The sequence below is a fragment of the Lepisosteus platostomus genome, chromosome 14 (genome assembly GCF_059453375.1).
Source record: "Lepisosteus platostomus isolate fLepPlt1 chromosome 14, fLepPlt1.hap1, whole genome shotgun sequence".
NCBI classification, from domain to species: Eukaryota; Metazoa; Chordata; class Actinopteri; order Semionotiformes; family Lepisosteidae; genus Lepisosteus; species Lepisosteus platostomus.
Window position 1 is genome coordinate 3660520 of NC_142624.1, and position 24405 is coordinate 3684924.

The following is a 24405-nucleotide window of genomic DNA, read 5'->3' on the forward strand; positions in this document are numbered from 1 at the left end:
GGCAGATTGAGAGGAAGGAGAACTAATTCTCAATTAGTGAGTCTGCTGATCGGCTGGGACAGTCACCAGGCCACCTGCAATAAAGAAAAGCACCTTCTGCTTCCAGTGTAACCTAGGAACTTGGTAGAAACAGATCCCCATCTAAATCAAAGGGGGTTTCTGCTGTTGGATTTTGGTTCACGAAGCCGACATTGTTTGATTTTACCCCTCTTGTATCCATCCCATCCATTTTGTAGGCACCTTATCCAATACAGAGCTGTGCGGGAGCCAGAGCCTATCCCAGCAGGCTCTAGAAGTGTGTATTCACCTCAAATGTAAAAGATGCTGAAACTTCGGTTCTGCCTCCCCAATCAGTTTTGCGAATGCATAAAAAAACCCAGAGAAAGACCAGGGCTATTGTGAGCCGGAGGTTTGCGTCAAGTGCAACACAGCTGAGTAATCACATGGGTTTCAGAAGTCCAGTCCGGGTTCACCATCAGGGCAGCCGTGCAAACAGCCTGTCGCGCTCCCTGTCGGGACAGAGAGTCCAGCAGGAAGTGGCCGAAGTATACCGTTGCCACGGCGGCGCGGGAGGTCAGGCCACAGGCTTCGCCTCTTCCTGCCCCTGGTGGGAGCTCACCCACACACACGAGGAAGTGGAGGTCCCTCCTCCGGGTGCTGGAACTGGAGAGCAGGTCTCGGCGAAGAGCAATGCGTGAGAGGAAGTCAGGAACTACCACGGAAGACCCTTCCCCGACACACGCCCGAGCCTGGAAAACGATCTGCTGCCACAGCATTTTCAGCTCCCAGATTGTTCTTAAAAACAAACACACAGGTCTTAAAAAGGATCAAAAGGGTCGCCTGAAAGAGTGCTTTGGCTCAGTTTGACTCTGGCATGTCAGATTCTGGGAAGCACAGTGGCAGGGTAGTAAGCACCGCTACCAGTCTGCAATTTCCCTCACGGGATCAATAAAGTATCTATCTATCTACTTCACAGCTCTAGTGTTCTGGATTGGATTGTGGAATCAGGTATCTGTGCATGGAGTGTGCATGCTCACTTTTTGTTTTGCAGGGAATTCCCTATTCTTGTCACCTCATTTTAATTAATATACTAAATTCCCCTTGTCTTTGTGACCCTGCAAAGGACTAGTCTCATCTAGACAGCGAGGAGTGATACAGCGCCTCCGGGATAGTCTCCAGCTCGCCCTCGTTTCCACCAGGAGCTCCTTGATAACGGACGGACATGCCCTTATTTTATCCAAATGCACCTGGCCTCAGAAATCAAGCTTTTCTTCCTACCCAAGAATTAAATCAATAAGATTCCTTAAATCACATTAATTTGGCATTGCTCATGTCATTTATATTCATCTCAGGATAAGAAATACGAATTGCTTGCCTGTGAAGCAAAAGCTGGCTTTTGATTTGCTGTCTTAATACTTTTTGAGAGCACTGTAAATCACAGCATATTGAAGACAAGGCAATGGATATATAAACACTTGTCTCATTGATGGTTGGAAATAAACATGTAACTTTTTATTTAATTGTGGAAAAAAAGAGGAGAGGGACGTGGACATTTTCAAGTTCTAGAAAACTATGAATTATTATTAAGTTAATAATAATAATATTAAGTTGCAGATTGATTGGCTGACTGCAGGTCAGACAAGTGACTAGTCAGACGATTGAAAGGCAGCAAGTCAGACGTGCGGCCTAGCCGAGCAGCAGTCTCTGCGAAAAAATTGATATGATTTGCAATATGGGCATATGATCTGTTTCTTGCAAGTGAAATGGTTTCTAAATACCACTGCCACAATAAAGGGTCAGGGGAAGGTTTTCTGTTTGAAGTTCCTTCTTCTGAAGTCCTGTGAACGCTATAAACTCCTTACACAGCCACAAGTAGTAAAAACAAACTCCTTAGCAACTGCACTTAATGGGGTTGGACAGCTCCTGTTTTTCTGTTTGGTCTGGCAGAGTTTTGTGTCACTCCATAGATCTGTGGCTGCTCTGGACATAAAAACAAGAGAGAGAAAGCTGATACCATTTCCCCACGGTCACAGCTTCTTTCACAAACAAGATGTCCTAGCGGGGAAGCATAGCAACAAGATAAGAGAGATCTGTTAATTGGAATGCTGCCTTAATTAGAAAACAGAACTGGAGCACCTTATTCCTCTCCAGTAATTAGTGTGGCTCTTTGAATTTTCAAGCATCTCTCTTCGCAGAATGTTTATTTACAGACTTCCCTTACTTTTTTTTTTGCATCTGAAGTCTCAGTCTAGGAGGGAACAAGCAAATGTTTGTTTTTTTTGGTGGTTTCTTCCCAACTTTTAAATGTGCAGAGTTTTCACCCACATATTCTAGAATGTGTGCATCGACAACACTCGGAACAAAGTAAATAATCCTGAATAGAAAACGAAATTAAAAAAGACACAGGTGAGTACCATCCCATTGTTGAACGGAATGAATTCCACATTTCTTTCAAAGTTTGATTGATACAAATTGTCTGTGCTGCACAGGGACTTTTGTTATGGGTCTCCTTTAATAGTATGATTGTACTGCAGCATGTGAGCCGTCTATACCTCTTCATCAGTTTGTACATTTGTGTGTGAATTTAAAACATACTTACTTCACTGAAAGCAAAGCTTTTTTAATTCTGTGAACCTATCCATCCATTTATCTATAATACACACACTGTATTTATATGCTGAATATAAAAATGGAACATTTTATGTGGCGCGCAAGGTTTAAATAATTAAAACATCATTTGTCTCAGGAGGTTTGGGACAAAATTTATTTCTGCAGCCTCTTCAAATGAAACCGTTCCATCTGAACAACTGTAGCAGGCCCTTCATTTGAAATAGCCAGAAACCAATGTTTTTTAAGCAGTGAAACCTTGCACACAAAGCATAAACACCTTTTTCTTTAGCAGTCATTTTATTGTACACTGCAGTTCAACAAACTTTAAAAACTATGCATGTGTTATTTATGTCATGTAATTAAACCTATAAATATGCATTTATTCAATGGAATTAGTTTATAGAGATTGAACTTATAATATATTAGAAAGATTTATTAACTTTTGGGCAGTAAAAATGATCTGCTTTGGTGGATGAGTCCTTGCCTTATCTATGATTTATAAGCTTTTTATTACAAGCAAGGAGCAGAACGACAATTACAATCAATAAGTGCTAGAAGCTGTACTCTCCCCTGATACCACTTCATAAGATCAATGAAGTCTTAAAAGTGATCTTGAAATAGAGTATTGCACTAGAGAGGGAAAAGAAAATTTCAATAAATGTGAGATAAAGAAATCTGTGTAACATGAAAGGGGAAAAACATCTTAGAAGCCACTCATATTTGTATTTTTCCAATTCTGTAACAGTTAGAGCTCATTTAGAAAGCTGTACCATCATGACTTTATGGGTTGATCCTCATTTGTCATGTTCAGAAGCTCTATAGAGGTGTCTCCTTTTACCTTTCCACCTTTCATTTCCAATGAAATATTGGTGGTGACGTGTTTATGGTGTTAAGTTCCAGAGGAAATGGACACCATTACTTCCTGTGGGAGAACTCATGGTGAGAGGAGATGGGCTGTACTGGTTATTTAGGTCAAAAACAAAACTGGAAACAAAAATGAAAATAAACAGGTGTTAAATTGGGTATTGGCAAAACTTGGGAATGGGTCAATACCCATTCTTGAAAAAGTTCTAAGAGATAAATCAAATACAGTATGCTAATTTCATCAATGGTTTGATCAACTAGGGGTACAATGTACCTAGAGAGCCACTGACCAGTACTGTGCGTGCATGTTCACTACTGGAAGCAATACAGACTGCACATCTTTGTCACGTGCTTTTCACCAGTTTGCAGACACTGTCCCATGGCTCCTCTTGTAGAGTCTGGACAAGTGTGTGTCTGGACACTTGTCTCTGAACCCGAGATGCTACACGTCATCCCAGCTCACCCACTGGTGTTCTTTGAGGCTCAATATGCCAGGTAGAGCCCGTCACATTCTCATCTCACAAAAAGACCTTTTCACAGAGGTGGCATGACAATGAGCAAGGAGCAAGACTGTGCTCTCTCAAACGGGGCATGTACTATAGTTCCTCTATGTGTTTTTCTTTCTTGATTTTCAACACATGGCATCAGCTCTTTACTTATGTCATGCTCAGCCAGTGCTTTCACCAATGAAATGATCCAGAACTTATGAAACACTCAAAGTCACTTGAGTGCATCATGACAAGTATGAATAAGCAACAGACCAAAAGCAGTCAATATCCAAAACATATAGATTTTATTTTTCCAAAAAATAATGATACTCTGTATATTTCTAGACTGTAAGAGTTGCATTACTGTAGTAACAGTGCCTGAAAGTATGGAAAGTTTTGGAACATCCCTCTGAATGATCATTGAAGAATCACTGTAAAGTAAAAAAAAAAACAAACTGATGTTTGGGAGAGATACTGTAGCAACGACAAGCCAATCACACACAGCTGGGCCTAAGCATCACCACTTAACTAGCTACTGTGCTGCCCTGGGGGCAATTGACACCACCTTGGGTGTGGTCAGGCCTCCATTCTCCCCCATCATGCCCCTTTATAAGCTCTTCTGGGGTCCTTTTCTTGAAGACTCTCACACACTCACACACTCACCTCCTCCAAGACTGGTGATCACACTGACCCCCTCATCAGGGTGACAGGATACAGGACTCCACATTCCCTTACTTCTGCACCCTTTAACTTAGGAATCTCAGTTTCACCAAGTTCATCCTGTTGTCCTCACCGCTAGGAACCACCTGCTCCCAAACACCAACACAGAGCCTCCTGCTCCTACTCCATTAGGTCACTGTTCCACACAGCCAGTGCCTCAGACTCCCAGGTCCGCCTCCAGCCTCAACATCCTCTTCCCCAACACCACCAGGTTGGGTTACACAAACACACACTACCTACATCACCGAGTCTCTTGGGCACTACACACCGTGCCAAGACCCAACTCACTGTCCCTCTCTAACACACTCTCAGGCTGTGAACTCACAGCCACCAGCAGGGTGCAGCTACAATAGATAGACCCCACTCACTTCCCCAATACCATGTATTGCCGGTGGGAGGGTCCCTCTACCACGCAACCCACCACTCACTCATACAGCGGACACCTATAGCCCTGCTCTCACACCCTAGCAGGATGCTGGCCCTTTAAATCTTTCGATGATCTCACAAAGCTCCGTTTCTTCAATCAGTCTTCTCGCAGGCTGACGTTTTCGCTCTTTTCCTGGCGAGACTATTCCTCTCCGCAATTCCCTCCGGAATTGGCGTTCTTCTCCACCCCGTTACGACAGGTGCTGATCATTCTTTGTTCACTCAGACGCGTATTTACGTCTCACACCCGCTCCTCTCATGCTGCAGCCCGGCTCTCTCACAGCAGCCTTTCCGCATTGGCTCTCTCACCACTGCAGCGACAGCAAGAGCAAGGTCCTGCTGGCTCTTTCCCCCTTTAAAAGCACTTCTACACCTGGCGTTCAATCACTTATTCACGTCAGGTGTGGTTTCCACGGCAACGCGTCTTCCCTAATCCGGGGCTCCGCCCCCACACCAGACACTCCCTGTATTTCACCACACTACAGTACATAAGCTGAATTTAAACGCCTCCTTTCACATTTTTCTTAAGCATCCTACCTGCATGCTGTCTCCACTACACAGGTACACAGGTACACAGGTACACAGGTACACAGGTACACAGGTACACAGGTACACAGGTACACAGGTACACACTGAAGCTTAAAGATGGTCTTCTGCCTAACCTGCATGAACCCAAAGGAACAGGAATCACTTTGATAGGACTAAATCAACACACAATATCCATGAGAACCTTTTAACTTTCCTCTGTTAGGCCAGGGTAGCTTGTGTGCAGTACAGGAGGTCAGATTCAGAAGCCTTTTTTTTTATTTCTGTCTTGAAGAAGTATCTGGCCTCCCGTATAAATCAAGGCAGAGCCATCTTGTACAGTAGGGCCCGTTCCTCCTCATTGTGGCCGAGACAGAGGGTAACTGTCTGGGCATGAGTGAAATATGCCATTGAAAATATTTCCACTGGCACGCGAAAGTAAAGGCCTGTCTAATTAGGACTTTCTGCAAAAGCCTTCAAAGAACAGGGGCTGCTGAATCCAGCAGAAAAGGACTGGATTCCCCTTGTGCCGGGTGGCCAAGCCGCAGTGCCTCTGAGAAACCTGAAAATGAAGCAATAGCCGGGATGAGAGAGGTTTCAGACGCGTCTCACTTAGCTTATATTTTCCATGCGGGGGAAGCATCAATTAGTTGCTTCCATCTGTGTTTTAATCAGTTTTGCCAGGTTGTCATATGAATATATAAGGGTCCTGGCATGCTGGAATGCAGCACTTCATTCTAGCACAAGGTTACAGGAAGACCATCTGATGTTCCATTAACTGGGCGTTATAAAAACAGTTCCTCCTGTTTTTCAGTCAGAAAGCTGGCTTTACTGGGACCGCCTGTCCTTGCTGGGATGTTCCCTAATATCTTATTCCCCTAGTGTTACCTTTTTGCTTGTTTTACATCCATATTACCATACAAAGTGGGAAAGGCATATCAGAGTAAACATCAGCTCATGCTTTTTACTGTCCGCAAACAGAGTTTAAACGAAACCTGTTCTCAGTCTTTCCTGCTCAGGGAATTCAGACTTTTATTTGACCTGCTAATCATTTCACGAAAGATACAAGGCTTATGCACAGCTTGGATGTTTTCTGTCTTGGTGAGGCTGTAAAACAGATTGCGTGGAGAGATTTGCATGGATGGCATGTGTGTGCAGGGATAAGATAAGTACAGTAAGTCCACACATCTGTTTCCTGAGGTGTAAAGTTGACATAAGGCATGAGATGCTCCTCCAGACAAAGCTGGAACATATTTGAACAGCGAGGTGTATGGGGGCAAAGCACTAGAGAGAAGAGTAGAGTAGAGTATAATATAGTGTATGTAGAATGGGCAAGTAAAGCAAGTAATGGGCTCAAGGCAGGAGGTCCATCCCAGAGCAGACAAACTCACACCAGGGCCTATTTACTAGGAAGCTGATTAACCTACTCATGTGTCTTTGGACTGTGGGAGGAAACAGGAGCACCTGTGTTAAACCCATATGAACACAGGGAGAACACACAAACTCCACACAGAATTGAACCCAGGGCCCCAGCACTGCAAGGGGAGGAATGTTATGTACTGCATCCCCATGCTCCCCTGTACTGGATATATACAGTGTAGCCACTGTGGAAATGCCTGTGCAGTCAAATCCAAGTTTATCAAAGTTTATTGATCAAACGCACAACAATACGGTGGGCAGCAGCAGTTGCTGGCAATGACATGTCTTTTTCTGCGAGCTCACAAAACTGACAAGAATCACAAGAATCACAAAAATTCACAAAAACACAAAAGGTTACATTTTTGAAATTGAATAAATCTCAATGTGAGCAGAGCTGTTATGTGTCCATGGTGTGTGCAATATATACATGTAGTGCAGTTATGCTGAATATAGTGAGAATTGTGTGTCCATGTAGCCATTACAGGTGATTTGCTAAGGAGCTACAGGTTGACTGTTTAGCAGTCTTATTGCCCGGAGGTAGAAGCTGTTCCGTGATCTGTTGGACTTTGACCAATTGCTTTGGTACCGTTTACCGGATGGTAGGAGGGAAAACAGTTTGTGACTGGGATGACTGGGGTCCTTGAGAATGGACCTGGCCTTCTTAAGACATCTAGCTGAGTAGATATCCTGGATGCTTGGTAGCTCACAGCTGGTGATAAGCTGCGCTTATCCTGTTGTATAAGTCCTGTTGCTTCTCTGATTGCCGTTCTATCCATCCAGTACCCTTTCATTGCCTCCTTCTGCCCATGTTCGACAAACCTAAGCCTCATCTCATTTGTGCCCTTGCTCCCTTGGGGCAACAGAGGATGGCAGAGTTCAGATTTTACAGCTGACTATGATTTCACGAATACAGTAAAGCACAAACTCTACCTAATAACAGAAGATTCCAATGTGATTTCAATATTTCCCACACAAAACTGCATTTCTGACCCCTGCGTCATGCATGGTTCCAACCGAGGTTGCTCCTCAAAATAGTTGTTTTTTTTCCCTTTTCTCCCAATGAGATTCAATTGTCCACAGCTTTAAAGTTTGTGCAATTCAGGAAGTACCGAGGCGCCACACATCCTCTGCATATGGCTCTTATCTGGAATTTCCCTGTCTGTCAGTAGCATGAACTTTTACTGAAGGCCTAATGCCCGTCATAGCCAAATATAAAGAAACAGTACAGGACCAAAGAGAGGAAAGATCTTAAATTAACTAATTCTCTCATTGGTGGCTATTAAATGAGGAGTATATTTTTATCACTTTGTGGCTCTATTCATGAGCCACTGGGTTGCTCCAAGAGTATCTCAGAATGCAAGAGTATTTCAGTTCTTTTGCTCAGGTGTAGGTAGGAAGCTAAAATGCACAAACTTCCTAACCCTGCCTCACCCAGATCTGTGTGAGTGCCAGTGAACTTGTCAATATCACACTCCTGGCGCGAGCAATAAAAGAATTCAAAACAGGAAGCTCTTATAAATATGTCAGCTGGGATCAGCCTTAGAGTCAATTTCCATTCGATATTTGTTTAGTTGGTGTATGAAACTGTAATCAACAGTCAGAATAAGGTGCTGACTCTCCAGGTCAAATGGGAAATCATTACTGCAGTGAGAAATGCTGATGAAGAGCTTTAAAGGAGTGATTCATTTCCCGTACATTAAGTTACAGCATCATTTTTTCACATCATTAAATAACCGATGTCATTGTCTCATCGTGCACATACCCCGAGAGCCAAAAGCGTATTCCCAGTTTCATAAAAAAAATGATGGATGATTGATAGATTGGACATTAGAATGAATAGCAGGAATTGCAATGGATTATGTATATGCAAATTAATTCGATGTCCATCTAATCGCAAAGCTACAGGAGATGGAGCTGTCTAAAGTCTTCGCATTCAATCTTTTTGCACATATAGTATAATGTCAACCGTGATTCTTCACTATAGACACAAAAAAGTAATTTGACAATCATTGCTCTGTAGCATTGTGATTGGGCTAATTAATATTCACAGCCATGATAGAAAGATGTCAGATTTTCCTAATTACAACACTGACATTGGCCTGACATTGGCCATGACTAGTGGCCTCCTAACTAATGCAAAAGACATAAGAATATTTCTAAATGATCCTTAAAGGGTGCGGTTTGGTTATGTAAGAAAAATATTTTAACACAGTTCCACGACATTATTAGAAGGGTGCAGTCAGGTAATCTCTGACATTCAGACACAACACTGTAGCCGTGTTGCACAAAACATCAGCTGTGGACGTGGTGTTTCGAAGCGATGATTCTTGGGAACGCTTTGTACACACGATCGAGATGTCAGAATGTTACAAACTCCCAGGCTGACAAGTGAACATAGCAGCAGCAGTGTGGCAACGATATATCTTGGTTGTCAGAAGATTAAGAATAATGTTTTGACAACATCCCCTGGAGTTTACAGATTTGTGTTGACAAAGCTCCCGCGCAACTTTTTTTAGGATGTTTCTAAAGTGTTGCTTTGTCTGCAGGGCTCACACCTACACGTTCCAGACAGATGGTGCCACCTGCCACACACTGTAGCCAAAGCAGCAGGAATGTGGAAGAGCAGCAGAACAGACTCCATTATTGTTGTGATTCCTCCATTATTAGTAGTTTAGTAGTTTGTAGATTCTAATGAATGTGAGAGAAAGATGAATTGCTAGATGGTGAGCTAGAGAGGTGACAGCCAATCTGAGGCTGGGCAGGACACCCTCCCTATTGCAGGGGGTGAGATATTAAGTTTGCTGCCAGGGTGTAGATGGAGAGACAGGAGGGATGTGAAAGAGCTCTGCAAAAGACCTGGGTGCTAGCTGTGTGTTAGATTAGGATCTAACCATCCTCTCAAAGTTCTATTACGAAATGTGTTATGAAATTTTCCGATGCCCAGATCTGAACCCACAGCTTCTAGCCACGTGTTCAGAGAGCTCCAACCCCCTTTCCTCACATTGCTGCCACATTTTTTAAGAACATCTCGACGGAGCTAATGAATCCACATTCACTGCCCACCAATTCAGAGCAGCTATAGAGCTCATTCATTATGTGGGATAATGAGGAAGAACCGGGACAAATGTAGGATTCAGAACCTGAGTGGTATCTTACCAGATCACCTCCAAGTATTCACCATTGCACATCGGAATGCAACTAAATACACGTAGCATGGGGATTGTCAATTTAATATGGATATACTTTCAAATAAATTTCATTATTGCATTGTCAATAAAGGTTCTTTCTACTATTTTAAACTTTCACATTGTCTGATGTCTTATTAAGTACTGATGACAATGTGAAAGAGCTGCACCACAAGTACCATAGGTTGTCATTCTGAACTCCCAGAGTCATTGGCTCTGAGGATTCAAATGGTTGTTCTTTCATGACCATGAAGCGCCTGATTCCTCCATCTCCTAATAATCACTGGGGAAGGTACTTCACTTGTTAAGCTCCAGAAAAAACATCCAGCTGTACAAATGGATGCCAAATCAAGTTGCTTCAGATAAAAACATTAGCCAAATAAAAAAAAAAACAAGTTACCGTGCTGCTTAAATACAGGGATAATGGCCGGTTGTATTACATTCTTGGGGTGCTGCTGTCATGTTTTAGTTGTGCTAAAGGTAAGTTCCTTTAATCTTGGAAAAGCGCAGGGTGATCGACTGTACCACTAGATGGGGATATTAACCAGAAGATCAGAAATCTACATGTCAGTCAGCTGTGAAGAACCTCTTCTGCTTTTGTCTCATTTGATACACAAAGTCAGGAATAATATTCAATACCAATGATTCTTTTTTTTTGGGGGGGGGGGCTGGATTCTAATCCCAAATTGAAAATTAACCATTTGGAAAGTGCTTTTGTGTAACCAGTTGGAACCGTTGTGGATTTCAGATTGCGACACTAGTCCTGTTGTTTTTTTTTGTCTTGTGAGGCAATGAGTGAAGAAGGGAAGCTAAATAAAAAATTAAATTGTATCATACCACTTCTTAATTAGATTCAAGAGCTAACTTGTGAGGTAAGTTCAATATCGTTAATCAGCCTTTGACCTGCTAACGGTGATATGTGTATGGAAGACGAGTGCTGTTATCTGAGTATTGTGCAAAAACTTAAGACAGAATTACACTATACCTTGCTGACATACCTTACTCACTATACCTTACCTTCACCTATGTATAACTCACCACTGATACCAGTTTATACTTTAAGACTGTCGTATATCTTATTATTTAAACACTAATATATTACACTGTTGCATAAAGTACTGTAGGTACTAGAATCAAAGCTATTCTGAATTGAAAGTTTTATTGGCTATCCATATTAAAGCAGAAGTGGCTTTATGAATTGCCTTATTACCACATCTCCTAATAAACCTTCCCTTCAATGTTCCTATATATAAACTGGCAGTTTGCTTGTGCTCCTTAAACAGAACACAGGCAGAAAAGTACCAAAAAAAAACACATTACTAAAGAGACAGCAATTACCAACTTTCCGTTAACCTTACGTCTGCCTAATTTATTTCAAATTGCTGGTTCCATACTATATAATAGACATAAAGCACAATCATGCATGTGATTTTATTCATATACTGAAAGATTCCCTTACAGCTATTCCCACACTAGCTATGCTCCAAGTGTAATTAAACTGTATTGATACCAAAGCCTGGCTCAGTCTTATTGAGTGAATGTTAAGTTGTTTCCGACTTTCGCTTTGAGAAGCTGCGCACTGAAGCTGTGCTACTGATTCACTGAGTACGACATCCACTCATGACACCTTTGTTGTTTCCTTGGTTTCTGTCATCGAGGCATACTGTAATTCTGTCTTAAGCTTTTGCACAATACTCAGATATCCATGTCTACAAGCTACCAAACTAATGACCTGTATTAGAATCTCTTAAACATAACCTGCATTTGTGTTCCATCTAGGCCACTACACAGATGCTTATACAATATTATGTAGTAGTACTTGCATGGAATTTTCATACCTAGGACATTGCCCAAGTTTTCTATCTAGATGATGCTTTTCTTGTTTTTTTTTTAAATCTTAGCAGCCATAAATTTAGCTTTTTCTCCAGGTCCTTCGTACCAACACAGAGGAGAAGGTGGGACCACGCATTCTTTCACCTGAAATGTGTGCTAGTTGGAGGCAGCACTGATCTGCCAACGGGTTAGCATCAATTAGTGGGGTAATGCACCTCTCATTGACAGCACTGTGAAGCCCGCAGGCGCCCAGCAAGTCTCACGGCCCTATAGGGTGGGAAGCCAAGGATATCTGGGCCAATGTGAGCCCTCCCATCCCCAGTATGCCTGTCTGGATCAGCACCACAGTTTGGGGAAACATCAGTCAGAGCTGGCTACAGACAAAGAACAGATTTATAAGTGTCTGGACTGTAAGGAAAGGGCTCCAGCTGCCTTCCAGCCTGACAACCTTTAACGAAGGACCCACAGGAGCCCCGGTTGTAATTTCCAGTATTAAAAGCTTGGGTGCTGAGCTAGAGTTTTGCCGGCATCGGTTCTGTTTCTTTTAGTTAAAGCCAGCGGCGTGTTGTCAGGGCAGTGAAACTTCAAAGCCTTCATGCACGTGTCTCGCAGTGAAAAGCCTGGGTTTTCCCGAAAAACCACTTGTTGTTTTCAATGGCATTTTCGTGATTCATGTGGCTTGACGGTTAGTGCAGAAACAATGAAAAAGCAGCAGTTTGTATAACAGCATCGAACAGTAGTGGACTGGCATACTGCAGAGGGGATCATAAAAGAGGGTTTCGATGATGTCATTCCTTCTTAAGCTGTGATTAATTAGCCACCAGACGAATCGAATGAACTGTATTAGCTGCACGCTGTTTGAAGTTGGCAACGAGTCCGTTTCCAAAACCCCTTTAAAGTTTTATATCCTTTGTAACTATGTTGGGACTTTCCTGCAATAAAACCCCACCAGGCCTGAAAAAGACTGTGAAAATCTGCGCGGGGCATGACCATTGTAAATCTATTTTTTTTCACAGTGGAAAACAGTCCTTTGATTCTGCCTAGTACATTCGTCAAACAAATAACTCATTTTTCTTCCATTTGATTATGTTTCTAGGTGTGGTGGAATGTGTTTGATTACAGTATCAATGTAACCCTGAAGTATATAATAACAATAAAAAATAAGCTTTCACAAAACAGCTTTTCAAGTCAGTTTACAATGAAACAATCAACAAAAGAGACATGTATACATAAACTGCTGCCGCAATTTAAACTGAATTAAAACTAGGGCATAAAACCGAGTTTTAAGACAAGATCTGAGAGTGCTGATTGACTTGCAAGATTTGATATGAGCTTGGAGATTGTTTCAGACGAAACAGAACAGGTCTCTGAAATGGACAGGTCTGATGTCAGTATGTTTTGAATCGCCTCTGAAAATGTTTTTGACTATAGCCTTTTGTGTTTGATGTTTTCTCTTCTGCAGAAGGTGGAGTTCAAACAGCTTTAACAAAATGCTTTCACTTTGATATGATTGCTACCCTGTTTGTGTTTTTTTTTGTGGTATATCTAACGGATATATGCAAACTGTGCAATCAAATTCTGCCAGACCAGGACAGACACGATGACCTCAGATTCAAAAGGAAGAAACAGATTTTTACCCTAAAGATCGTGAGAGGGCAGTGTGAGCTGACACATCTGCAGTGTCAACAAGGTTGATCTGACAGAAAGAAACTACGTCCTTGCTTACAGTGTGTAGAAGACATTGTTAGTTCAGAGCTGTGTCAGTGGGCCGACTGCAAACCAAGAAGCAGAGGCAGATTCTACGCTGAATAGCAGAAAGAAGAAAAAAAATCTGTTCATTTGTAACTGTATCTGACACATTGTGCTCTCTACTATGTTTCTATATACTGCACATAATTCCAATATATTCTTGGTCCCTTTATCCTACAGTATATCAACTTGAATGTTTGAAATTCAAGAAAACTGTCTTGAAATGTAAATTCAAATGCGATGGAACTTTTGCGGCAAAAGGGAGGAAGGTTTTGCTGTGGAAAAAGGAAACTCATTTTGTGACAGGAATATCCACCAAGCTTTTCACCTAGCAGAAGTCAGAAGGTGAAAAATTTAAATCTGGGGGTGAAACCGAGTGTGCAATTTGCTCCAATTTGTTCTTTCTTATACCTTTGTTTTTTCACCACTCTCCAAAGCTAGGAAGGTATATGAGGAAAGCAAAAAAAAAAACGAATTAAACATTTGGCTGGTGTAATGATAAAAAAATCCTGTTACAGCAGAGGAATTCTTTCATTTAATGCTGTTTTGTATTACATTATTTTTTTATCTTGTTCATATATTGTGTTCATACGCAAGCACTCATTGAAAGTCATGCTTACATTTGTTTGTATTTCACATCACCAATCCCTTGTTATTTTATATGTACAGATGCTAACAAGAAGTAAATGACTTTAGATTTCCACTTCTGCGACTTTGAACCTAAATTCACTGTTGTGCAAATCTGCAGTATATGGGCAGCAGGGTTTTGGCAGAAAGAAATGAAAAAAATAGGGCACAATGTGAACTCCCATTCTCAAAACGACTCTGTGATCATAATCACAGGAAATAAAATTGTTATTTTGTTCAATGCGGAAACTGTGCACAATCTAACTCCTCAAAGCAGGATCCGGACAGACAGATTAAGCTACAGGGGTCCACAGAAGAACAGGCATGAATCCATGACTCTGTCAGACAGGTCTGGAACACAGGATGCTGGCGTGTACCTCAGACAACTGTGCAAAACTTAACATTTCCTAAAACCACAATTTGGTGATTCAGTTATTGTCATTCTTTCAATTTTTCGTTCCTGCTTCTATGTGAAAACCAAGCTTGAAGTTGTTTGGAAATTCACATGAGGGCTTTGTTGTTTCCACGGTTTCCATAAGCAGGGTATGAATCTACTTTTGGTTAGGGTGGTTTGGGTGGTTGGAAAGAGAATATTTCAAACCGCAAGAAAAGTAAAATTTACACAGCGACTTGTAAGCTCTCCAATTGACATCACCAAATAAATTACATTTCCAAGAATGTGAAGTGCCGTGTTCAGTATTCAGAAGCAAAAAAAAAAAGTCTGGTGACATGTTGTGCCCTATTTCACAGTAAATAAGCAGGCTTGTGAACACACCTCTTTTAATCCAATAGAAATATTACCAATAAATACTACTCACTTGTTAACCCTGCATGCAGATCACGTTGGAACATTTCTGCAGTGAAACGTCTGCTGCACAACCTGTACTTATTCGCTTGTACATCGCATTACATTAGTCATTGGGGTGACTAGTGAGCAGGAAGGGCCGTTTCACAGCGCAAATCATGGGAACTCTCGCTCTTGCCTGTGGCCAACAGGGGTAGGCGATAACATGGCGACTCAAGTACCTTCACAAAGTTCATGACTCTGAGATTAATTAGAAAATGCGTTAAAAAAATTCTATAACGTCAATGAAGTTATTCTGTTACTGAGATTTAATAACCGGTCTGAGAAAGTGGGACTGCCGTTCTCCTTTCAAAGCAAGAAGGTTTTCCTGGGGGGTTGCGGGATTATGGAACGAGTTACCCAACACTCCTCTTGAAGATGACTGGTGGCATCTCGGGCTCCACATCTCGTGAACAGGCACGTGCTTGTGAACTGCCTCTCTGAGAGGAATGCAAAGCAAGTGTCTAGAATATACAGCTTGTGCTGCTCCCAGTCGTGGCCACACACACTGCTGGCCTGTGACTTTCACAGCGTACCCCCTGCTGATAATCCTCTGTTGATGGCAAGTGTTAATCAGCATAATGAAATTATCCGTGTCATGTATGTTCAATAAAAAATCAGTGCACCTGCTGGAAAAAAAAGCCTATTTTTTTAGGTTTAGTCTGTGACAGAAAAATATTTAAGGAAAAAAGGTTTTCAAGTCAAAATCCTAGGATGATCTACTGAAGTGGAATGACACCCATAGGCATTTTCTTTAGTCACGCAGTTCATAAATTACCATTGTTCAGCCTACATCTACAGATGCATGAAGTCATTAGGAGAAATGTCATTAGAGAGTCTCTTTTTTGCTTTAAGTGTTTCTGTTGCATCCTTTTGATGTCACATTGAACGTCGAGGAAAATGCCTGACAGTTTTGTCTTTTTTTACTCTCTGTCTGCAATAAAGCCGCGATTGCATAAAATAAAGAAGTTGTGATGCTCTTGTGTCCTCCAGTCACTTAATTAAAAATTTCGCTTTTTAACAACTGGTGCGTTGTTAGTGTCTTCTGCTGTGCCCTGTACAGAAAACAGGGACAGCAGTTTTTTGGAAACAAATGAGCTGTAAAACTGTCTTGCTGTGTGTAAAAATAATGAAATGCTCAATAGTCTTTTTACAGTCTTTTTAATTATACCTATCTTCAAAAGCCTTTAAATATTGGTTCCTTTCACAGAAAAAGACGAAGTCTACCGCAAACATCTGCAATATGTTTGTTCTGCCTTTTTATTGTACCCATGTTTTTCTTTTTTTAAACTTGTAACACTGAGAATTAATTCTCCTGCTGTACAGAAGGCGAAAGCATTTTTATGTGTTGAACAAATCCTGGGCCCTGCTCCGTGCCGAAAAAGGTTGCCCACTGTTTGAAAATAATGAGGGGGAAAAAAAAGCACCACATGTAGCAAATGAGAAATTTATCTCGCTGAAAATATCACTGAAGAGACTTTAATGTAATAAGACAGAATATGGGAAAAGGTTAAAGAGTTCATAAATAACAGTCAGACAGCAGATTAATTCTGTGTTTCTGCCAAGATAAAAGTTCACTCATGCCCCAGGCTCCGCTTGTAAAAGCCTCAGTCTGGAGTGTGTTCTGTAGCTTTAGGGTTGAAAGGAGGAATGGAGAACTGGCTGCTGACCAGTTAGACACTACTGGTGGTATACAGTAAGTTGGTGCCAGATGGGTACTGATTTGGCTTTGTCTGGCTGTGGTGCTGGGCATTGACACCATATTTGTGGTCTTCAGCCCATGGGGAAAGGAAACAATGTACCATACTCTAGGTTTCTGCTGTTCCAAGGATGTACGCAGCAGATTCTTGACTCGTAAGCTGATCTGAGTTTTAGGACCAGCATTCCAGATTCCTTTACACCTGGTTGCTCATACCATGTTTCATTAGTACACTAATTCCTGAAACCAATAGTGGGGCAATGTACTGTAATCTGTTTCAGAAAAGTCATTTTTAGCCATTTCGTGCAATTTTATATGTGAACATTATAATACCAGTAAAAAATGATCCATCTAGCCCATTTGGAAGTTGGTAAATAATGGATTCAAGGTGCTTTTCTTGAAAAAAGCCAGGGTATCGGCTTCAATAACATGGCTGGGGAGCGTGTTCCATCCTCCCACAACTCTTTGTAATAATTGCCTCCTGGTGTCATTTTCAAATGCACTTCCATGCAGATGTTTCCCTGTTCATTTTCAAGAAGTCCACTGGGATGCATTTCGCAGTGCCTTTGAGGGATTTTAATTTTAATATTATTTTAATAATACAGTATTGAAAAAAGAATTTTAAAGGAAATCAACTTAGTAATGAGCCTGTGAGCAGATGCTTTAGTGCTGGGAAAGTGTGCATCAGATGGTGTATCAACTGCAGCAAAAGCAGCAATAAGATATTCTGTAAACACTTCAGGAAGTGGCACTACTTGGTACAAATAGAGTAATGCAATAAATGTGATATATTTTGTAAAACTGCAGCTACAGGTGTTGCTGTTGTATGTGCTATACTTCACACTAAGTTCCCTGTTAAAAATCATACTTTGAGCACAGAGTTTTTAGATGAAATACAGTACTTTAGGTGTAAAACTATGAATTCTGCAAAAACACTTTGGGAAACCAACAGTATTTTTTCTGGGCATATGGGGCTCAGAGTGTGAATGAAAATAGATGACAAAGCTCTCTGTCTCCGTGAATCCATCATAATGTGTGAAAAATAACATATATTTACACAATATGATTGTTATTTGTGGTTTGTCACCAGCAGTGTGTCTCTGTACCACACATATAATTCTTATTTTAAGCATTGAGCATAGGTTTTGATATTTGGATGTGTTTAATTTAAGAAAATGCAGAATGTAAGGCATTCTGCAACGAGAAATTCCATCTCAGTAGTTTACCGGAATACTCTAATTTTTTAAATACGGATCTTGAACTTAATTATACAAAGATGGAATCGGAATCTCATCTCCCGGAGGCCAAAGGTAAACTGAGCAGAATCACCTGGCATTCAAATGAAAATTGTGATTCTTTTCATTAAAAGGTTAGAAGCATTTTTTTCATATGCAGATTCTGTTATTATAATTCCAGCACTTTGTACAAGATATAGGCAAAACTCTAACCATTTTATTTTCTAATAATACAAATGGATTTCTAATCACACAAATCCTATCCCCTGTGAATTCTAAAAATCCCTCTGTCCCTTGTGTAAATGCGTTCACCTGGCTTCACAAATGGGTTTTATATTAGAATCAGAGGAGGAATAAAAGACGTTTTTGGTATCTCCCCCCTCCCTACAACCGAAGGTTCTTTCTTCGCTCTCATGAGCGGTTGAAAATGCAAATTGAAATTTGTCGGTTCAAGTCCCTTGACTCATGCTCTTCACAGATCACATCACAGATTGCGCATTAGCATATTCATGATTCGCTGTGATAGTCCATACAGTCTTTATTGCTGAAATGGAAAAGAGTAATGGAAAGTTCTCTGAAGAGCAACTTTCGTATTAAAATGCAATACGGTACCGGCAACTTCATTTTTGCCTGTGGATAAAGTAATCAGCCCAGGCAACTAAATAATTCTCCCATGTTTCCTAAAAGTCCTGTTGGTGTTAGTCAGCCATAAGACAATGGCTGCTCAGCCTGAAACAGAATTTCCTTTCTTCTGCCAGTTCCTGGTAGCACATAGGAGACCCACCAGGCAGTATAATTCTAGCAACGTGAACTTTGATTCATTTCCGGCACCCAATATAGATTTCTGACAAATGGAAATTAATAACAGGCCGTGGCCATTATGCTGCAAACTGACTCATATGCCTGGGTCTAAGAATTAGCAACTGGCTTCAACCTTCTTCAAACAGAGAGCTTTGCATGCCTTACCAGGCCCATGTAGGCTAAGTGTTATTTATTGTTATTGTCAAGCTGTGGGAACCCATTCGCATGTGTGCTCCTTATGGAAACATTACGAGCAAACTCCTGAGTTCCTCCCATTTATTTTCTCTCCCCGGTGACAGAAAATATCATTTGTCCAGTTGTTTTGAGGCCGAGCTTTGAATTTCATTGGCCGCTTCCTGGGCGAGAATGGGCATTAATTCCAGTCACACAACTGGCGCACAGGGCTTGATATGGTTTGCCTTCTATTTTCAGAGACGCAAGGAAGAGGAGCAGAAGGAATCTGGGTGAAGTTCTCCACAACTGTGTGCAAATCACGGATTTTGACGGCAGCTAATATGTTTTGTTTTGCCTTGATATGTGCTGGGGAGGATCATAGCAAACCGGGATCTCCCCAGGTACAGGAAAGCGGTGTTAGTGGGGCCAGCAGGGGGCGCTCACCCTGCACTCCATGTGGGTCCTGATGCCCCAGTATAGTGAAGGGGACACTATACTGTAAACAGGCGCCGTCCTTCGGATGAGACGTAAAACCGAGGTCCTGACTCTCTGTGGTCATTAAAAATCCCAGGGTGTTTCTCAAAAAGAGTAGGGGTGTAACCCCGGCGTCCTGGCCACATTTCTCAATGGCCCTCACCAATCATGGCCTCCTAATAATCCCCATCTATGAACTGGCTTCATCACTCTGCTCTCCTCCCCACTGAGAGCTGGTGTGTGGGGAGCGTTCTGGCGCACTATGGCTGCCGTCGCATCATCCAGGTGGGGCTGCACATTGGTGGTGGTGGAGGGGAGTTCCCATTACCTGTAAAGCGCTTTGAGTGGAGTGTCCAGAAAAGCGCTATATAAGTGTAAGCAATTATTATTATTATTATTATTATTATTATTATTATTATTATTATTATTATTATTATTATTGTACTGGTCAGGACACCAGTCCACTGCTGGTATTCCTGGGCTCAGAGAGACAATGTACACCTGGAGAGCTGGTTTCTCAGTGGGTTTTCATTCTAGATCAGCTTTAAACAAGCTGAACCAGCTAGTCACTGGCTTAACTGGACCAGTTTAAGAGCTTCTCCTAGCTCTTAAGGTGCTACTGTTTAAAACAGACATACAAAACACACCTAGCTGCATGGACAGGCCTGACCACCCCTGTCTTAGAGATACCAATTCTCCTATCCAGCAAGTTTTTGGAAAATCGGGGGGGAAACTAGTGTACCTGCAGAAACCCCATGGCAATAGGGGGTGAGAACAGGCGAACTCCACACAGAATATTCCCACTCTGGAAAGAAACCCAAGACCCACGAGCTGTGCTAACGAGCACACTGCTATGCCCATAATTGTATTCATATAAATTTAATTGAAGAAAAACACGGTGACAGATTTTTAATTCAATATTTGCATTCTCCCAATGCTACAAATATGTTTGTTTTTGGCCTTCTCACCTGCTGGATGTGATTAGCTGGTTTCATTACTATAATCGCATTGTCTGCTTATTAGCAATTGCCGTAACAATATAAAGCCCTTCCATTAGGAATACCATACCACAGTGAGGGGCAGAGAAAATCCATCAATGTCAACTCCTTCTGAACAGCAGCACTAAAAATGTGGCTGCTTTGCAAATGTTTTGACTCGTACTGGATGGGGCATCAGAATAACATGAGAAAGGAGCAACACAAAAGGAACTCTCGACGTGAAAAATTGCAAGATGTGAGAATATTATAGGGATGCTTCATGTATTCAGATTATAATAGCACTTATTCATGGTTTAGAGTGTTATAAATCAAAACCAAAATCAAAGCACCAAAAGGTTGTTTGCTGCTTCTGCTCGGCTCAGTCTCATGAAGAAAGTGGGGATGTTGTCAAGGTAACACATCTGATGCAGTAGAGACAGGGCTGGCACTGGTGGTTTAGGTGTGAGTAGGCACTGGAGGGTTGAGTCTGTCTGTGACATTTATCCAGTAGATGAAATATACCATGGCCTGGGATCGACTAAAAAGGTTTAGGAACAGTAATACAGCCCTCTGCTTATGAGTTGAGTCACACATATGGAAAGATACAAGATTATTTTCTTCAGTCTGTTTATAGTCAACTATCTGGTGAGGATAACATTGAGACATATTCCAACAGCACTGAGTTTTCAGTTCAGCAGTGGAAATAAAGTGGAACATTGCCCTGCTTACCAATGCAGTATCTCCTGTTGGTTAAAAAGGTAGCAGATCATGACTACTCTCCAATTACCCTTTCTAAAATGTTATTTTGCTTTAAAAACGTTTATATTCCCATATTTTGCCATGTAAAGAAAAATTCAAGTTAGATTCCCTTCAGATTCAATTCAAGCAATGTTTTCAAGAAAGAAAACTATAATGAAAATTATAATGTCAAACTATTCATTGCTTTAGGTCTTCAGGGGTATTTGTAATCTGTTTTCTCAGATACTGAGAGAGACTTCACCTTATAATGTCACTGAAGTTCAGTGGTGGTCCCCTATATTCAAAAGTATCTAAATGCATGGTGTGAAATATGAATCATTTGGGAGTTTTTATCATTGTTTCTTCATTGAGTGATTGAACATTTCTGAGGACACCAAAGATTCTGCCCCTGCAATATCTATTGGAACATTCCTAATCCACGAGAACCCTTTAATTAAATTACTATAAATGATTGGCAGAATTAATCTTAAATTTTCTTCTCGGTTTCAGTGACATGAGTTAAGATTAAATAGCATCTTCAGGTCTTCTGAAAATAACACATCTTCTTTATTTTGTCCTATAAACCTACCCCATTTAAAATGAATTCTGTAAAAACCTGGAATTCTGTTTCACAGGAGCTGCAGAAATATTCCTATGACACGCCCACCTCACACAACCAATCATCTTTCAACACAAGAGAGCTACCGCCCCCTAGTGAAATGGTTGATATAGAAAAGATTGAGAAGCCTGAATGCCTTCTGCTGATTGGAGAATACCAATTCCTGATGGACACACTCTGTCTGTCTCATGTTTCTTGCATCTACCCAATGGAAAGTTCCCATCAAATACCGAACTGGTATTGTAATTCAACAATGAGCAAAAACCTTTAATGTCAGCTTTGGCAAATTCTATTATCGGGAAAACATCTGGAGGACCTTGGCCACATCAGCATGTTCCAGCTTTCGAGGAATAAATCTTTGCTCTTTTATGTGGGAAGTTCGCGGGACAAGTCTTATTCAGAGTCTGCTGTGACTGACATTTTCCCTGTAGAGCATCTGACAAAAAGAAGGCTGTTATTCCATGCTTTAAGATGGTTTCAGGTCCCTCTTCCTGCTGGGATTTTCGTATGACATTTCATTTGTGACACAATTCACCTCCAAATGATTATGTGTGGGGACCACTGTTTTTCTGACATAATCCCTCTCACTTTTGCTAACACAAACGACTTATACAAGTCCTTATACAAGCAACACACACACACCTCCCCGCACAGCAACACTGCTTGCAGTTGGATAACATCATTACGCAAGTTTCATTTTGTTGGGCAAATTAAGTAAACTTCAGACAGTTTCGAAATATTTAATTAAACCAAACAGGGGAGTTTGCAATCCAAATGGATTTTAATTTGATATACCTGCTTTACCGATGAGTAGAAATGTCATTTTCTTTGTGGAAAAAACTGCCGTTTGTTAAGCGGGGAATACATTCGCTTGTCTGAATAGATTATTTAATATTTTTCAGTTTCCCTTGTAATAGAATGCAAAGCTAATATCATCACATTTGGATGAAAAGCTATTATATATTTTTAGATGATGGAAGACTGACATTTTATTTTGCTCCCTCTGCAGTAGTCCTTTCCCCTTGAGGTAGCACTTCCTTAGAGAAATCTCATCAAGCTCTATAATGATTTCTCTCTGGAAACTGGTTTGCAGATGAATTGGTGAGACATTTTTATTGTTTCATGACTATTAGTCTTTGGGATTGTACTGTATGCTAGCCATACAATATCTACTGACATGACTGTTCGCTTTTGGAGAAAATGAGCTGTATAATTTTAATGAGAAAGGGTATTTTAGAAATTAGAAATAAAAAATATATCTTTCACATTCTTACCAAAGGGAAACATTTTTTGGCTTGTTCTGTCGATTGAATGTTTTTGTAATGCATTGTATCTGGTGTATAAATACAGTGAAGCTGACATCTTTATGAAATGTAGCTGTAAGTTTCCTTTCCCAGTGTTTTCAGTTCCCTGTGGTGTCTGTTAACAGTGGTATACTGGGCCCCTCATGTTGAATATCAATATACTTTTTAACCAAATTAAAGATTTCTGTGCCTACTGTTTTTTTCCCATCAAATACGTCAAATAGAGAACTACCATAATTCAAGGTAGAAGAAATAATATACTGTCAATTATTACTTATGCTGGTCAAAAGACACGTCAGACTCAGTGCTGAGGTCTGCTAAATCATCATCATCATCATCATCATTAGGAACAAGTAAAGGTTTATTCCATGCTGAAAAGAAACATTTTGACTGTGGAGCTTTCTTTTCTGTTTCTTTTCTGCTCTTTTCAGCATGGAATAAACCTTTAGTTGCTCCTTTGCAGCCTACGCATACTGACGCAGCTCCCCACCTGAACAACATCCTCATCATTATCTTAGTTTTATACATCGCTCTCCATGAAACTCTATCTCAAGGTGTTTTGCATTACAACAATAATATAAAGTGACATGTTTGCAAGTACTTTCCATTAACCAATATGAAAAGCTGAAATAAAAATCTAAATTTTAAGAAAGGTTTTGAATGTGCTGATTGACTGGCTGTCAGCCAGGCTGCCTGTTAATTGAGAGAACCTGCAAAATGAGACACAGCTGCTCTGAATGAGTAATTAGCTCTCAAAGGGAGTAAAATTCCATGTGAGGGAAAGGAGTTGGTGGTGTAGGCTCTGTATGGAATTGGTGACTCCTCTGCTCTAATTAAGAGGTTTCTAAGACCAAACTAGGAGGAAGGGTGTCTTTGTGTTAATATTAGACTCCAAGTGGAGTCTCCTTCGTTAAAATAGAGGTAGAGTGTGGAGAGTAGTACTGTATGGTGAAGGGCTTGTTAGTTATGGATTGAGTTTCAGGCCTGTGAGTTAGGGATGCTTGAGAAAATTCAGCTGAGGGGTGTCATAGGGGGATGGACAGGCAGTTGATTTGATTAGTTGCCAGGCTTAAAGAGAACAATATGTGCTGTGG

The 24405-nt window shown here is 41.0% G+C and overlaps 1 long non-coding RNA gene across 1 annotated transcript; it reads left to right on the plus strand.

Moving 5' to 3' along the window:
• The first annotated feature begins 2046 nt into the window (after positions 1–2046).
• Positions 2047–23675, plus strand: LOC148648746 (uncharacterized). The gene is made up of 3 exons (XR_015926465.1): positions 2047–2406; positions 19458–19600; positions 22024–23675. It is a non-coding gene; the product is annotated as an uncharacterized LOC148648746 (long non-coding RNA).
• Positions 23676–24405: the final 730 nt, after the last annotated feature.